This window comes from Rhopalosiphum padi, chromosome 4 (genome assembly GCF_020882245.1).
Source record: "Rhopalosiphum padi isolate XX-2018 chromosome 4, ASM2088224v1, whole genome shotgun sequence".
NCBI classification, from domain to species: domain Eukaryota; kingdom Metazoa; phylum Arthropoda; class Insecta; order Hemiptera; family Aphididae; genus Rhopalosiphum; species Rhopalosiphum padi.
Genome location: NC_083600.1, coordinates 51272701 through 51288830, shown reverse-complemented (window position 1 = coordinate 51288830; position 16130 = coordinate 51272701). Strand labels below are relative to the sequence as shown.

At 25.1% G+C, this 16130-nt stretch overlaps 2 protein-coding genes across 3 annotated transcripts in view; both read right to left on the bottom strand.

The window, feature by feature from the left end:
- Positions 1 to 16130, bottom strand: part of LOC132930817 (zwei Ig domain protein zig-8-like) — a 225103-nt gene that overhangs the window by 166051 nt on the left and 42922 nt on the right. The gene's annotated exons all lie outside the window — the stretch shown is intronic.
- The window catches only part of LOC132930816 (ATP-dependent DNA/RNA helicase DHX36-like), a 242856-nt gene that overhangs the window by 195835 nt on the left and 30891 nt on the right, over positions 1 to 16130 (bottom strand). The window lies entirely within an intron of this gene.

The window sequence follows — 16130 nt, the reverse complement described above, 5'->3', positions numbered from 1 at the left end:
TACTAGATACATCTAATAAATTAACTAATATATGCTATTCGGCGTTTTGTTTAGGCAATATAATTTACGTACATAAGTGTGTACTGTGTAGATAGATGGGTTTCAAATTTAATATGAATTTTACGTTGATTGAAAATATGTGTTAAAAAAATAGGCTAAACAATTTTACACCTTTAATACATTGTAATAATAATTAAAATATTTGATATTTTTTAAATTACAATACTTAAAGTGGTCAATTTTACAATACATCGATTTAAAATTGAATTACTCCGCAAATTATAATTTTTAGTTTTGCTCTTAGTAAAAATTATTGTGATTAAATTTACCGAATCTTTACAATAATGTAACACCGATATAATTAATAATTTGTTGTAGGTATGTATATGTTTTGATTTAATATGTCATGTTGGGTACAAAGGCGAAATTTTTATTTGAACGATATTACTTATACAATATTCAATATATTTTCAAAATCTTTAGTAATAAATTATTTTTACGAGCACTTAGAATTTAAAAAAAACTTACTATAAACACTATAGCAGATAGAACTACGTTTAGGTTCGTTTTTGAATGCGATGGTTTTAATATTTTTTCGAAGAGTATAATAATAATACTACTATACTGTATCATACAAACTGAGACGATTGAAAAAAAAAGTACTAGTCAACTTCGCACAAGATCATAATTTTATTATTTAAGTATTTTACTATCGAGTTGGTAAAATTTATACAAAACTATGTATACGCATCATACAAATAATGCATACACCTCAAATTTAGTCTTTGTCGAATGATGATTACACTTAATAGATTCATGAATCGATGAATGAAATGTACATATTGTCCGAATAGAATTATTGTGTCATATATTTACAATAGCGCATACTTTATAATATAGTTTTTATCATTAAAAATGTAATACCTTTCATAATGTTATTAAATAAAAGTCTGTTTATAGAAAATACAATTAGGTATAGGATCTTATAAAATGTAACCTTATTGTATAGGTACTCTAATGTATAAATAAATGTACAAGCCTTTTTACTTGTGTAACCGTAACAAAAGAGACATAACATTATGACAATAATATGTATCATATTTTTCTTTTTTTCACTAAAAGTTTCTCCTACAATACATTAAGTGTAAAAGAATGTTGTTATGGTTTTGCGTTTGTACACTTTCATTTTGAATTGTTAATACAAAAATAATAATTAAGCTTTTAAAATGTGTAGTCTAGTGAAAAGTCTAAAATGTTATGATAAAATATGAAGGTAGGTAAATATTATTAACAAAACACAATATACGGCGATTAATCATTTCAACAAAGTATAATTTAAACGCCAAATAAATCAATAATAAAAAAAACCGTTCAAATACTTAATCGTAATATATGAATAATTATGTTGTTCGCAAATTATTATAAATTCTATGTGTGCAAAATAATACATAGCCCAACTGCATTTCATAAACACTACAACAATATAAAACTGGAATTCATGGCATGCAGTTTAGATGATGTATAAAATATTCAATAACATAAATCGTTTAGTTAATGTGTTTACAGTTGGACATTACTCTACTACATTTATTTCTCGTGTTTAATCCATTTCAATCAGGTCACATCACTACATCAGTCATCACAGTGCGTGTTATTGTGCGCAGATGTAATGACTGCATATTTAGTTTAATATTTACCACCATAATAACTGTCTACAAACCATTTCAATGGCAGATACGTAAAATATTATAAGCCACAGATATCAAATAATTCATAATATTACAATAAACCACACGAATAATCAGACATATTTTTGTGAAAATTAGAAAAACGTATTAACGATTCATTGACCTTTTAACATAATAAAGCTGTGTTTTTTAATTGTTTATCTTTCAAAATTTACTATATTTGAAAATGACTTAGTATTATAAACTCTAAATCCAAATATCCAGTATTCTGTTAAACTTATATTTTTGTAAAACTATTTTAAGTATTATTATTCTCAGTATAAAGATTTCAATAACTGAGAAACTGCTCATTCGAATTTCGAATTAAATACATCGAGTTTTCAAAAACAAAAATAAATCTACCAAAAGATTTACAATAAGAAAATGGGGTATTATTTCAAAAACAGAAACCTGTACCAGGTTATTATGAATTTCAAAACATAATCATTGGGTATACATATAAATATCCAAAAATCAGGAAAATGAGACATTTTGAATATACTTGGCGAATCAACTCGTATACGGATGATTGAGTTATGTTGCTCGATTTCCATTTACCTTGGACGACCATTTGTACAAGTCATGGTTGTTGTAGTACCGCTCGTGTTATCATTGATTAAGTCGTGTTTATACTTTGGCTGCTTACATGAGTACATTAGCTATATAATATATATTATATTATCTTATATTATACAAGAAAGTTATTCGTTCTTGAAAAGGTAGGTATTGTTATGAACAAAAAAAAAAAGAAATAATGAACTTTGATTGAGAATTATAACCAACAGTAATATTCAATGTTCATACAATTGATTGAACATAAATTATTATACTCATGTTTTATTATTACACAATAGTATATATGAATGCACCCATAAATCGCCGGATAGTTTGCTTGTTATTAAAACAAGCAAATGCAATATGTGTTATATAATATATATGAGCATATACCGTATATTTCATCTGCAGAACTGTTTCCGTATTAAATTTAAATTTCTAATCCATTTGTTTAGATTCCAACAAACACTAACAAGCCAATAGTATTATTAAATATGTAATGTACGAAATAACATTATAATTATTGATTTAATTGAAGGCCAAAGGGCGTATTATTTAATGCAGTGGACAAACATGTTTCATAAGCGTGAATTTGCGACATAAGTAAGATATTTACTACCGAATATAAATAAATAATATGTGTTCCAATTAGTGAATTACTACTTTAAAATATAATTATATAGTATTCAAATTTAATAATAATAATAGTAATAAATCCGTATCTAAAATTGTGAATATATTTTAATAAATTTGACTTGAATATTATAAAAAGTTAAGCGTTTAATATCAAATATTATTCATTTTTTTATGTATAAAAACTATTTTGAACTTTTATAGAAACTCGTTATTTTTGCTTCAAAAATTGTAAGTAAATTTGCATACGAATTGACAATCGAATTTACTCGTATACCATATAGACATATATTTAATGTATTTTTCGCACATATTTATATAATTTTTCGTAATTTTAGGACTTAACTACGTACATTGATGTATATTTATTTCTACATAATATATATATAATATATATATCAATCATTTGAATTATGAATATATAAAAAACTTTTTTGATATCAACATTGAAATACATTTTTCTAATACGACCATAGGAAGTTTTTTCAAATAATTTTAATCACTTGAGAAATCATCAATAAAATGGTATTTATATTATGACTGTAAAATCACATAATATGCAATACAACATTGAACATAATATCTGGTACACACCTTGGCACCCCTATATTTTTATCATTGCTGTACACACCTTGGCACCCCTATATTTTTATCATTGCTCAGTTATACGATTTCGAAATGTGCCGATGGATGTAAATTTATAAAATTTTAAATATTTTACGAAAATCATAATGCGTATATAATACGATCTATTTATGGATGTAATGTTTATTTTGTATTTATAATTTATAGACGTAAACGTAAACCTATTATATTGATATGCATAACTACAGCTATTTATGAATTTCAATTTTCCAATTTTTTTAATTCAATAAAATAATAAATAATAACCCAATCTTCTACATACGTTGTACAAACATAATATTCATGATATTACTATGACGAAGAAAAACGGGACTGCTAACATTTTGGCACCCATATTAAAATAACTAAAATGGCGCCACTTGTTTGTTAAGAGGGTGGCTGAAAATTATGTTTAAAAAAAAAAAAATGATAGCCAAAATTAAAATATTAATGAATCAAACTTGTGTGACTTTAAGGGGTGCCTTTTTTAAGGGTAGCCTAGATATACTTCCAAGTCGTAAAAATTTTAAATTGTATTAAATAATACGATAATAGCAAAACATTTTTAAATGTTTTACTATAATGTGTGTATCGTTTCATACGTTGCCGATATGTATTACAATTTTTAATTCAACTGTTTGTATTTTGATAACTTATTTTTATGCCCAGATATGTAGAATTAAGTATACATAGCGAAATATTTTATGTTCATCCTTTGATTTATAATAAATGTGGTTTAAAAATATCAAAAAATACAAACTAAAATATTTAATCTAAAAATAATTTTATTTACTTTGGTTGTTTTTTTGTAAATATTATGGAAATTACATACATTTATTATCATAAAATGTATTATTAGAATTAAAATTATGGTTTGTTTGTTTGAAAAATAAAACATTTACATTTTTTTTGTAACCACAAAGTAGAATCAAGACATGCTCATTGCTCATATCGTCTTTATGATGACTATACCTACATAGTGCATACTCACATTGATGATCATTTAAAATTAACAGAATGATATTTCCAACGGTTGAATTAATTTGAAGATTCTTGTAGAACATTACATAAATCTAATAATCTTCCGTTATTTTTTCATTTTCATTATATTTTTTTTTTCTGTTTTCGTTCCTTAACTTGTTGGTTGTACTTGTTCAAAAACTAAAAGTACGAAAGTGCTTTTTAGACTATAAAGCAATTTTCAAGTATTATTATCTATCTCTGAAAATCCAACTTGACAGTTAGTGAATTTGTGTCTTATGGGACTATTGAAAATTAATATCCTCAAATAAGTAAATTAATGTCTCAGAGTTCAATTTTCAAACCAAAATTGAATAAAAAAAAATATATAATGTGTATCTCATACTTGTTTCAAAAACATTGAACTTAATTTTATTAAATTATTATTGTTGAAATTCATTACCTATATCACTATAGTTTCAAAATTATAATTGATATTCAAGTTCTCGTATCGTTATTGTCTGGACCAACTTGCTTTGTGTAATAATAAACCTATATGATTGTTTTAAAAATGTATTTTAACAATCTTGTAGCATGTACAAGAATGTGTTTGACCACTAATAGAGAAGGCCATGAGTATATTTCTTGAGTAAGCTTTTTTTATTTCTGATTACATTTCAGTTATTATGTCAACAGGCAGATAATATAATTAAATTATTTTAAATTTCTATACATATAATATAATATTCTATTCTATATTATACATAATTTATATTATATTATATCATCGAAAATCTATAGGTAACAGGAAAGTTACCTATAAGACTTCCATTTAGTTATAACTCAATTGTCACAATCTAACAAAACATCTACTTTTCAAAATCTCATACGACCAAAACCCCTCAAAGTTATAATTTAACAAATACAAATAAAACTAATACAAATATTAAGTTCACTTCTCGTTCAACCAACTTACCTAACCCTCCTTTCCATTCAAACTGAATCAACTATATAGAGCAACAACAGTGTCTCAGTTGCCGAGTCAACCCAGACAACTATCAACTCTAACTCCACTACCGTCTTTACTTCCACCACTACCCCAACTATCCGGACACAAGTACTTCAGATGCCATCATTACACCACTCACTAAACCAGCATTGTCCTCACTGAAAATACAGGCACTCAAAATGGCATGCACATAATATAATACGTATTACACAAAATAATATAAAAATGAAAAAAAAGTAATAATAATAGTAATAATAATTTGCGTAACCACTATTACAAATTGCGAAATAACTCCAAAATGTAAACAAACTGTAGTCTTTAATTTAATCTATGATATTCAATATAATTAATAAAATATAATAATATTTGGAGAAAAAAATAATACTTATAAAAGATTTTTACTTTTTTCGTCTTGTGAAGTAATATCTAATGATTTAATGGAAAAAATAAAATTAATTAAAATAAAAATAACACGAAATCTATATTTAAAAATATTAATATTAATCATATCTCTCAAATTAATTACTCAAGGCTAGTAAAAATATTGAAGGATACGAATATATTTAAAAATATTGACAAAAAATGTTTTAAAAAATAATACGGAACAACAATGAGTACATTTCCCGGGTCAATAAATCTAGATAGTCTTGAATTAAAATAAGTTAAGAATATTTAAAAACTATACTTAAAAAAAAAAAAAAAGTAAGTTAATTTTATAATCAATTAATTTGAATAAAATGTATATTCCCCTAAAAATCAACGAGTTTAATTTCCTCCTTGAACTTCAATTAAAAACCAGATATAAAAATGTACTTAAAAAGAATAAACAAAGACCAAAATAAAATTAATGTTAGGTTAGCAAAAAATAAATACTTTTTCTTACCACTTAATTATAAACAAAAACGTATTTCGCCCTATTTATAATCCAAAATTATTAACAAATGTAAAAAAAATACCTTATTTTTAAACTTTTTTCTTAAAAATTAACTAATTATTATAAGTCATAAACACGCTATTATCAAAACAACACAAACAATACATAAAAGAAATATTATACTTTTAACTGCACGATAATAAAAGAACTCATGATATTATTATCGTTAATCGTCAATAATTTAATCTGAAATATCGTTTGTATTTTCGTCAGTATCAATAATAATTAGTATTTCTTGTAAAATAATAATATTATATATCAGTACTATTTTCTGAAATATTTTTTCATTTTAAAACCTTTAGTAAACTATTTAAATATTTAAACATTTAAAATTATTATCCAACTTTTCTTGTAAGCTCGGCCAGTAATTTGAGATAAAAATTTAATCTTTTAAACCGTGTGTTCATTATGTCTACACTTTGGCTATAGATTTTAAACGTAGTTGTGTATACAACTGCTCGGTTATACAACTCTTGGTAGGTACTTGAACAGTATAATGGTATTATGTTTCATCGTTTATTCATTTTTTTTTTTTTTTTTTTGCAAAAAGGTACCTACAACCGTCCCCTGCTGGTAAATTCAAATCTTCTCATTGTGTAGAAATATACCACATCGGTTATTACTGCTATTGCCGGTTCCCTAGATAACTACTATTGGGATGGTTCGCTCTTATGAAATATTCATGAAGTTTTAGATCGAAAACCGAAGGGACCGCTATGACACCACCTGAGCAAAATGTGATCGAAATGGGGTATTTTATTTTTGCTTTAATTATCGCCGTTATGGCTAGTAAAAGTGGTTTAAATAATCGATTTTCGTATAAAAATATCATCACATATCTCGTGCCAACGTATTAGATACATATGAAGTTGACGTGCCCCAATGGTGCAATCATTCATTTAAACCAATCTCGAGAAATAATCGTATAATCAGATAGGTAAGTAAAAAATAAATATTACACTGTTATTTCATACTTTTTATGTATGTGCGTATGTATGATGGGAATAGTTATGATAATGATTATACACGACTACATTGGTATTTAAGAAAACGTTATCATAAAATAATAATGACTTAAATATAAATAAATGATACATTTTGGAATTGTGGAGAAAAATTAAGTTGAATTTTGATATATTCTTTTGGAACAATATTATTATAATAATTTATAACACAATAGTATAAATAATAATATATTCAAATAAAAATGACACGTTTTTAATAATTTTATGCGTAACCGTTTTTTATTTCTTCTTTAATCAACGTTAACATTAAAGTAACATAATATTTGAAATTGAACGCTCAGTATTCATTACATATATTTTCACCTTGTGATCTGATGTATAAGTTATTAATAAAAATGTCTAAATTCTAGGGATGAGTGTTTTATACAGCACAAGACTGTAGTTCAAATTAATTGATAAAATCAGCTTAAATACAATTACCTATTATACATTGTATTGTAATATTAGTTTATCTATATCAGCGGTTCCCAAACTTTTTCCTATCGCGGCACATTATTATTAGGTGTTATAAGTCACGACACAACGGCACACTTTGGATAAATACTATCTATTTTTCGAAGAATACGTATATTACTATATAATGATGTCATGTATTATTATCGTTATTAGGTAATAATATAATTATCTCTCGATAGCTGTACTTGTATATAATATATATATATCACAGAACTGTTCTGTGTATTATACATTATTGTACTTTTAATATTAAATGATAATTCGTTTCACACTAAAATGTATAATTATATCTCTTTTTTTGTAATTTTAAAGTTCATTTTTATATTAATTATATTTAAATATTTTGAAAAAAATGATTATTTTTTTTTTGTATAAAAAGTTCAAGTTGCGGTGGCACACTCTTTGGGAAACACTGATCTTTATGATAATATCATACTTCTATGGTTCTATATATTAAGCGTAATACGAAATTGTGATAACGGAAGTAAAACACATCGATTTGAATAAATTAAATAAGCCACCTAAAGAAGACACTTTTGTCATTCTATCATTATATTTAACTAGTAACTAATTTGATGATAATAACTCTATGAGCTTGATTTTTTATTTAAGCTGATTAATATTGAAAATATGAATGTTCTATCCATGTACAAGGGCTTAAGAAATTATTTTTTAGTCTACCAATGTATATATATGTTACGGTAAAAGGACGAATACCGGTTAAGCCTAGAATTTACCGGTGAATACTGTTGGTAAATGTCCGACTTTCATTAGTAAAAACGTTTGGACTTTTACCAACACTGATTGTTTATCCTAAGATTTACCAAATCTCGTTTGTAAAAGTCCAAACTACAAAAATCATTCGGGGTTTGACCAAACGATGTTGTGTATCATAGGTTTTACCGAAATCAATTGGTTTATGTCCGAAATTCGGACATTTACCAACAGTAGTCGGCGAAACCTAGGATTTACCGGTAATTTCTAGGTTTAACCGGAATTCGTACTTTTACCGTAACATATATTATAAACATACACCATTAAACACAAAGAACTATTCTGAATGAATCTCTAAAGTTTATGGTCGACCGCAGTATTCTGATATTAAAAAAAAAATGTGTTTTCCATAAAGCGCAACAATATTTCGTAGTAATTCGAATAAATTGTTTTAAACAACTATTGGTAAATTTAAAAACTAAATTTTTAAACACTGTTTTGTTGAATATTTTCCATCAGCTTAAAAAAAAATATTTTCGAACTCGTTGAAAGTCGTAAATGCGAGTACTCTATTGATAACAAAAATAAAAATTATGTTTTTTAATGTAAAATATAATTACTAAAAACTAAATTTTCTTTTTAGTCACTTTAGAATAAAACGAAACAACCGAACATTGGCTTATAAATATATTCGATAAAAAAAAAAAATATAAAATTAATATTGAATATAATATACAATACATTTTGTATTATTGTAAGCACGGCGCCATATAAAAAGAAAATCTTTATCGACTTGTTATATTATTATTTATGTACAAAACTTTTGTGTTACTACAAAACCAAAGAATTTCGATTTAAATATAATAGGTCATAATAATAAATTGTATTTAAAAATATTTACAGAATAAAATCTTTTAGAACAAATTAAATATGATTTCATATAAACATCAGAGCATTGTTTTATTGAAAAAAGTAATTTTATTTATAATAACTGGATATAATATAATTTAGACATGACTTTGAATTCGAACACCTAACATGAATATAAATATAATGTATTGGCATTAGAAATTCCAGAGTAAAATTTATTGTAATTATGTATGACGTTTTTAATGTCTACCTGTTAATCATTACAATATGAAATTAATTTTTATGAAAATAATCAAAACGTTAATATGATGTGTATAATTTACAAAAAAAGGGCCTGGAAAGTGTACCAAAATCGATACTTGTCATTAAATACATCACATCAAAGAATAAAACTATGTGCCAATTTCGAGTGATTTTTATTTTATTTCATTTATTCATTTTTTTGTCAAGTGTAATTAAAAATGTAATCTTGCATCATAGTAGGTAGGAATTATAAAATATAGATTCACATCACACATTTATAATATAACAATCGAGTTAAAAAAAAATAGAACTTGTTCAGTTGCCCTAATTGTCCGCAAGTTAAACATTAATAGTTCACATTTTAAACCAAAAATATAAAACCATATTTGAAACTTATTTTATAAAATTTAAATTGTATTAATCGATATTTTATCTAACATATTAAATTTGTTATTAAATAATAATATGTTAATGTATGCGTCAATAATTATATCATAATATTATATATGAAAGTATAATATAATAATTAACCTTAACCTAATGAATGAATAAAAAAAATAATAATAATATAAATTAAATCATTTAATTTTTTTTATTTACCAATTTATTAATTGTTGTTAATTTATATTAATAATTATTTGTAACATTGATTTATTGATAAGTTATTTATATCATAAATATATGATTAGTTATATTTATTATATAAAAAGGATAATTGGTAAGCATTAAATACAATTTTAATATTATTTTTAATTTATCTAAATATTATATATTATATATATGTATTAGTTACGTACAATACTTTCTAAAATATAAACGCAACTAATTTTGATTCAGTAATAATAACTATATTATCATTTTTTAAGCTTAAAAATAAATTCAATTAGGCTTGTTTTTTATTTGTTTAGTATTTTTTTTGTATTTGCAACGATAACGTGTAATATTAGCCATGCTAAATTTTTGAATATTTGTTTTAGTTATACGATTCCAAAAAAAAAAAAAAAATAGTTAAAAATATTATACTTTTCTTTTACTTATTAAACTAACACAAGTCAACATAGTAATTTTAACATCAATAATGGTCAAAACTAAAAAAAAAAAAAAATTGTCTGATTTCTGTAAGTACAAAACTTAACAATCTGACATTTTGATTTTTCTTTTTAGATTGTTATAATGATTAATTATTGAAACGATACTTTGAGTATGTTTAGCTTTGTAACTTGTTTAAAATGGGTACCCTGGGCAAATACTATAATTATATATGCATATAAAGGGGTTGGATTCCAAGAATAAATAGGATAAGTAGAATATGTTCAAAGCACTTCATTGTTAACAACCCTTGTCGAATTGGATATTACTTGAATGTATTGAATGACATTTTAAATTACATTAAAAACGAAATGAATTACAAAGTATTTGGCTTTCCGGATATTCTTACTTTTTTTTTTTATACCTGTGCACAATACAATATAACCGTTTTCCAATCACCGCCTTTTCAACGCTGTTACTTAGGTATCAGAGAAACATCAAGTACCTACTGCGCTGAATCAATAGAAAAATTGGTTTGAGAATTCATTATTTCTTATTTTTCTGTATTATTACATTTTTGATTTCAATCACAAAGTATCGAATTGGAAAAAAAACAAAAGTTATGTACAAGTAATCATTCAAATGCAACACATTTTAATTTATAAGATGAATAACAATGTAAGTTTCATTAAAATCTATATAATTTTTACAAATACAATGAATGGTGTAAACGTAAAGTTATATTTTATTGGTTCTGTGAAATATCAGAAAATTTAAATTACTATTTTGCATCGAGTAAAATATATGAAACATAATAAACTCAATATCGTTACATATTATACAAAGTTACTATCATCGTGCATTATCTCAATAGACATTTACCTAGTTATCTTTAAATACCACGAGGCGTAAAATATTGTATTTAAAATGTTATTATAACTAAAGAAGAGGTACGTACATTTATTTTAAACAATTCATCTAATTAACTATAAAATAATACTATTATTTAAGTGTTGAGTTAAATTTTAAACTTTAATAATTAAACTTATACCAATCTACATTAAAATTTATTAGTTTCAAAATAATTCTGTATATTTTACTAGTGGTAATATTTAATTGTGGTAGGTAACTATTATTAAACATTATTATATACTAACATTATTTTCATAATTAAATTATTCTAACTGAATCAAAATCTAAAAGCTTATTTTGTTGGTTGAATAAAAATGATTACACCTTCTTTTTAATTAGAGGTTTATATTGAATATTTAAGTTGACAAAAATATTCATTTTAATTTAGTTAAAAGGATATAATAATAGTTATTTGTAATTTCATTAAATTAAAAAGATTTTCAACAAAATACAGATACATTTCCGTATACTTTTTCAATTATTTATTAATTACATTAATCATCTTACTATAAAAAGCGCAAGATTTGATAAGATATAGTTGTGAATGAAACATCTAAAGGAAACATTATTATCAAACATTTTTTTTTTATATAGCTATAAATGGAAAAAAAATAGAAACGGCGGACTGGAATACTGAATGTAATAATTTATTATATAAATTATGTCTTTAAAATATTAAAATAAGTTAACAGTAAGAACGGTGAATCTTTAAAATTAATATTAAATTGTAATAAAATAAAAACAGTTTTTCCTGACGTTCCAATGTCTGGACATTTTAAATAATACTCTGATTATCTCAGGACAAATAAAAATATATTCTACACAAAATTAATTTTGTTTAAATTTCAGTACCTGTTTTATTTCATTTCGATATTAAAAATAAATCGGAGGTACTGAAAAGATATCTTTTGTCTATAGTTTATATACTATACATATATTATTTATTTAAACTCGCTTAAAAAAATGTGAGAATGTTAAAAGTTTCTGGCATTTTTTTTAAATAACGGTTAATATGTGTATGTGTGTGTGTGTGTGTGTGAGTTTATTTCATAAAATACACTCTTATAATTATTATTATACATGTTAACTGCACTGTTCGTAATTTGTTAAACAGGTCCTTAAATGCATTTGAAATCTCTTTTGTAGTTTTTAGAGTCTGTTTCTGTTATCTTTGATCGTGCTAACAGATACCTATACGCGTATCTCTGATATTAACGGCCTCAAGTCTTAATGCATTCATTTTTTTTTTTTTTTTTTTATTATAACTCATGTCGTAATGGAAGCATAAGTACACATTCATCTGAGATCAGCACTTAAACGTCTAGATTAATAGCGTTAATAGCGTCGCGTCGACTGGCCCCTAATAAGAAAACACGACGTATTTCGATGGAGCGGAACAAAGCGTGTATATATGGGCAGAAAATAGGTAGAATAAAAAACTAAATAAAAAAAAAAAAAAACAGAAAAAAAATGTCCTACGATTGTAACTCTGATGTAAATCCAACGTCACAACATGGTACCCTTATTCCATTCGCTTATCTCGTTGGCGTCGCCCCTCAGCAATTTGCCCGACGAATTCCCCACTCCATCCCCGATCACGCGTTTTACCTCTATCAACCCTCTCGCGACTAGCACCGTATAAAATGCCATCTGTTCCTGAAACATAAATGTTAAGCCTCAACGTTTTCTCCAGTGGTAATGATTTTTTATATATATTATACAATACAGCGTAATGATTCCCATTTGATATGTCACAGAATTCGATCCATCTGTTGAAGGAAGTTCGTTTCCATTTTTTTCCATGTAATAAATACATAATTTTAATACATTTCGATTTTTGTACAATACACAACCCGTCATTTTTAATGTTGATTTACTACATGTCACCCAAAAGAATATTCTTGAACCATAAAATATTTTTATTTTTTTTTTTTTGACACGTTAGTAAAACATTACTCTTAATTTATTATTAAGAGTAATATAAATTTAAAAATTTAGTTTATTCCATTATTTTAAATTACATGCTTTTAAGAGTTAATGAGCATTAATGAAGTTAAGAATGAAAAAAAAATCAGAAAAATTGATCATGAGTTATAATTTTAATTATTTTAATATTAAAACTTTGTAAACTCAACACCCATGAACTTTTTTTCGTTTGTTAATTAATGCAAGCAATTATTTTTTGCCAGGTTGCCAAATATGTTTCTAGATTGAAGCTGATTAAATCGATTTAGATTATTATTATTTTTTATTACTATTGTAAAATGATTAAAGATGTATTAAAAATATTTGCAGAATATTAATTACATACAACAAAAATTGATTATATTATTATAATTTATTGAACAAGGTTAGGACACGTTTTTATTAATTTAAATTCAAACAAACAAACGAAAATATTCCCAAAAAGTATTAAGGTATATTTTTTACCTTTAAACAATCAATTATGACATTATAATATAGGCTAAACAATTATATTATTTATTTAAAATTTATAGTGTACATTTTAATACCATAGTTATTTACATAAATAAACATGATAATAATTCATTTGAAAAGAACAATTAATTTTTAACTTTGGATTTTAACGGAGAAATGAATGAACTGATCTTACAACAATTTGTTTTTTTGCGTTTCTTTATAAATTTAAAAGAGAAAAAAATAATTCTATCTTTATCTTTGAGGATGGTTTTTGATAGAAAGTTGAATTTAGTTGGCACTTTGAGGTGTCAATAGTAATAATTCCTAATACTTTTCAAAGTTTTAGGGAAAATAAAAATAATGATGGAAAAACGGGGATTTCTTAATTGGTTTTAATTAAAAATTAATAATACCATAGATACTTGACAATTTCACTAAATATCTATATTAGTGTTCTATACACATAATAATGGTATATGATCTTCAAAATATTTTAATTTTTTTTTTTTTTTGTTTTTTATTGAAACTTTAGAATTTCAAATTTTGGAAAAAATGTAATGTTTAATCTAAGATTAACTAGATATTTCTTATGTTGTTGCAATTCTAAGTTATTCATAGGTACTTACTTACTTACTTACTTAGAATATTTACATAGTATTATTATACATTTACTTTACGCAATTCAATTTTAAAAATATTTAGATTTATCGTAAGCCATTACCTATATAATATAATCTAGACTAGAATACATGTATTAGGAAAATAAATTACTATAATAAACAATGATAATAGAAATTTATGGTTACAAAAAATTTAGTGCTGACAGATCGTTTTCGAAGAATTGTTTTACGTATTCAATGATTAATCATTAGTAAAACTCATAAATAGTCTATCTCTATTTAAACACAATTTAGTTAAACTAGCATTGGGAATGATTAAAGTGAGCTATATCATCATCGGATATCGTTAAGTTAAGTAGCACACACAGTCAACATTAATATAGTATATTTATCTAAAATGGAATCTTTAGTAACACGATAATATATTTTGACTAATCAAAATTATCAATTACCTTATTTTACGACCGACTGAAGTTTTTAACGATAAACTTATTACTCGAATTGATATAAAATGATTTGGGTCCTATTATAATCTTCGACTACAAAAATAGTTATATAAATGTATATTGTATAACAATGCATATCCGTGATTGAAGACGTTGATTGAATTCGATTCGGGTACAAAAAATAAATAAAGTAAGAAAATGGAAACTCGATCCCCTTGTGTTCAATCATTTATCGACAAGTCGTCGTCAATACGACATTATTCGGAATGAAATTGTAGTAAAAAAAAAAAAAAATCCCTCATTGAATTTTTAAAGTTTTTCACCGTGTGCTTTCGATTATTATATCGCGAGATATATCTAGCAGTCTGGCAACTGTCAAATGGAATTTTCCAATTTCCCGTCGACCCAAAATCCTTTCAGATAACCGTTTTCAAAACAAACTAACCTGGCCGTCCCCGGGGCAGCGCGATCGACTAAACGGCAAACGCTTCTGCCGCCGGTCAACGTTCCGACATTACGCGGTACAAACGCACATGATGTAATACGGTGAGCGACGCGCGAGACTTTGACTTTGGCCCATTGTCGTGCCTGACAAATAGACGTTCCACAACATTCGGTTCCGGCGGATAATGAAGTAACTTTTGTCACGAACCCCATTCACAAGACCCTATACAATGCGCACACATGTGTATTTATTGTATAGTGTTTTTAATTCCGGTCACTTGTATACCGTCCGTGATCAGGCCAAACAAAAACTTGTATTGTGATTTTGCAGTGTAAAATTTGAATTTTCGAATTAAAACATTACAGGAAGCAGCGGGTGGAAATTTTGTTATTTTCCTACATTTCACTCATACGTTAATCGATAACATTAAACACGATGCAATTATTATTGTATTGATATATTTTTATTTATTTTAAAATACACAAATAATTGGAAATCGTTCTAGTA